Below are 3,471 nucleotides of genomic sequence, written 5' to 3'. Positions count from 1 at the left end.
TATCCAAACTTCTTTCTTCAAACAAGACTTTAATCAACCCTCTTAGTGCTTAATTGATTCAAAATTGTTCAATTGGTTAAAATGTAATTCTGATCCTTTCAATTTACTACCAGTTTTAATTTAATCTTTATTAGAGTTTAAAATATTGTATTTTAGTCCAAATTTTAATAACATGGAACAACTTGTATTTTAAATTAAGGTAGATGAGTTAAAGTGAACATAACTTACATATATTTCAAATCAAGAGGTTGTGAGTTCAAATTCCCTCTCCAACATGTGTAAAAGAAAAAAAAAAGGCAAATGAGGGAAAAAAAAATACAAAAATGGTCTAAATCAAAGTCACTAAAAAAAAAGAAAAAAGAAAAAAAAAATCTAGAGGAGAATTTCCCAACGGCGACGAGGCCTTGCAGGGACTTGTCCGTAATTGGGCGAGGAGAAATAATTATTACATGCAAGTATATTTGTTCCTAATTATAATTAGGACAAAAGTTTCTTTTTATTACTGTAATTATATCTTACGGATCATTTAAAATAGTTTGTTCACAATCAAAAATATAAATTGTCTCTCTCTAACCCGTGAGAGGGTGAAGTTTAATTAATAAAGTCTCCAAATTAATACTTAATAAGAGGACTACTTATCTACTTTTCTTAGTGGAAAAGAATGAATTTCATTGGTTGAGATTATGTTCTTAGTCCCCAATTTGATAATATTCCCAAAATAGTACTTATTACAGACCATTCTCATCCATGTAAATTAAAGAACACGACCTCATGAAGAGTAATTCATAATTTGTTGAAGATCGAGATCAAGTTGCATATGTGAAATACTTTTCTTTTCTAATTTACCTAGATAGATTAAATATTTTGCAATCTAGTCTCATGTAAACTCATTACGTATGATACTCAAACTCGCATGTCACCACGTGAATGATTTGTATAAAATCAATTGTAATTTTTATAAAGCGAGGTCGCATAAGTAGTATTACTAGAATGAGACACCTGACTTTATTCATATACTGTGGAATATTTGTTGGATCGGTATGGAATTCCTAAATGGGTAAATAGAATTTAATTATACTTTTTATCAGGGGGGTCCAATTTGTTAAATTGATACACTTTTTACAAACAATTAATTATATCACAAATTAAGTGTAACAATTGAAAAAAATATTTAAATATTTTGATGTGTTGTTTTATTTTCTTAAAGAGAAATCTTTTTATTTTAAAAGTTATTTTTATTTTAATAAAAATACAAGATAATTTTATTAATTTTTTTAAGGGAAGAGATTTGTTAAACGATAAATCTTTATCTTTATTTTTTTGGGTTACCTTTTCTTAAAAGGATTTTAAAAAGGTTTGCTTTAAAATCCGTTAAACCCTAGTTTTAGAACAATAATTTTATTAGATGACTAGACCTAATTCTCTCTCATACGAACGAAAAAAAACCAAAACAAGAATGAAGACTTTTGATACTTTTCCTAAAAAAAAAGTAAGTATTTTTTTTTAATTATTATTGTTATTGTTTTCTTTTTCTTGATCTATAATTCTTTAATTAAGTTGTTGAAAAAAATTTTGAGGTCTTTGTTTTTCTTATTTTTCAATTAGAAGAAAAGATTTTGAACACTTTTTGCCTAAAAATTTTCCTAAATTTTTTAGTTTGAATTTTTTTGTTTATGAAATTGTTTTTGAGCTATTTTACACTATTTTACCTAAAAAGTTTACTCATTTGTACTCCCTTAAATTATAGCTTATTATTATGATTTTTACATGAAAAATGGTATGTTTCTACCAAGTTTTAAAGGTTTTTTTTATATACTTTCCGATATGATTTTTCTATTAAAAAAAATTCAGTAAATTGTTAATTATTTTGTGGAAATTCATGGAGTTTTATTTTATAAAATGGAAATTTTTTCTGATTTAAAACACCCAAATTTTCAATTGTTTAGAAGTTTTTAAGCTTGTTTTGTTGGAAAACTTTCTAAATTTAGTCCATATTGATTTATATCGATTCTTGTAATATTAAAGTTTGTTATTTTTGAATTTTGATGCCTTTTATCCCAATTTTCAGATCTTGGGTTGTAGCCCTAATTTCATAATTTCTGGATTGTTTTACATGAAAAAGTGTTTTGAATGGGAAAATTGGGTAGATAAGTTTTGCTAGTAATTGATTGAATTTTAAATCCTTACGTAGGATTTTAAAATTGAATTTGGATATGGGTTATATTTTAGGCTTCTAAAAAGATTGATGGAAGGAAGTTACTTAGATTGATGAGATCTTCAATAGAGGTAAGTGAATTGTCATATCCCTTCGAAAGTGTTGTAAGTGATTTGTCATATCCATTCCAAAAGTGTTGTAAGTAATTTGTCATTTCCCTTCCAAAACTAAAAATTTATTTTGGATTTGATATGAAGATTCGAAATTGATATCATGCTTATGAAATTGAAATTTTATTATAGATTCGTTAAATATCTTGGAAATTGATATTTTTTTTATTAGCAAAATATTTGAAATTATGTTTGGTATGATTTGATAAAGTTTTGTTTGAAAGTATTTAAATGCTTGAAATTGATATTTTGTTTATTTGTGAAATATTTGAAATTATTGTATGATTCGATAAAGTTTGTTTGAAATTATTTAAAAGTTTGTTTGTCCCCCCTCAGCTTACCCTAGTCTTGGGCCCTATATGTAAAACCTTGCCGCGGGAGAGTCTTTCTCCAATGAGAAGAGCTAACCTGGAATGAGATGCATTTGAATAAAAGAACGAACTCAACCGAAGAACTACCGACATCGAGGAGCCAAACCCTCTCATCGATGCGAGCTTTTGGGGAAGAGGAGTAAAGATCATTTTCCTTTCAGGGTAAAGTGGCGTGCGGATGAGCACATTGAACTAACTATCCATGTGGCTGAGAGCAGGGGTGTTCACGGTTCGATTTTAAAGCCAAACTGAAATCGAAACCGAAACCGAATATAGAAAAGAAGAAAATTTCAAACCGCACCAAATTGCATGCATCGTATAAACCGCATTGAAAATTCGGTTTAGTCGGTTTTTGGGCTAGAAAAGTGGTGTATATTTCAAGTGCAACTCTTTTCTTGTTCTCACCGAAGTCTGACTCATGCATCAAAGGTCAGAGTTGGTGGCTGGCAACGACGAAGTTGGTAGATGATAGAGACGAGGTCGGAGTTGATGGTCGGCAGTGGCAGAGTTGACAAATGACAACAGTGAGGTTGGAGCGGTGTTTGGTAGCAACCGTGGTGGTCGCAACACAACAATGAAGGTAAGGGAGAAGTTAAAAGGAAGAAAGAAAAGACAGGGAAATAGGAGAAGGAAGAAACAAAAGGGGGAAGGAAATGGAAGAAAAGAAGAATGGAAAAGGTTGGAGAAAGTGAATAAAAAAAATTTTGAAAAAAAAAATTTAATGGAAAGCTGCCAGCCAGCAACCATTAAATCAAAGGCTGCATGCAAGCTGGCA

This window comes from Momordica charantia (genome assembly GCF_013281855.1).
Source record: "Momordica charantia cultivar OHB3-1 chromosome 5 unlocalized genomic scaffold, Mcharantia_2.0 BLBB01000005.1, whole genome shotgun sequence".
NCBI classification, from domain to species: domain Eukaryota; kingdom Viridiplantae; phylum Streptophyta; class Magnoliopsida; order Cucurbitales; family Cucurbitaceae; genus Momordica; species Momordica charantia.
Note: the sequence above shows the minus strand (reverse complement) of the source record.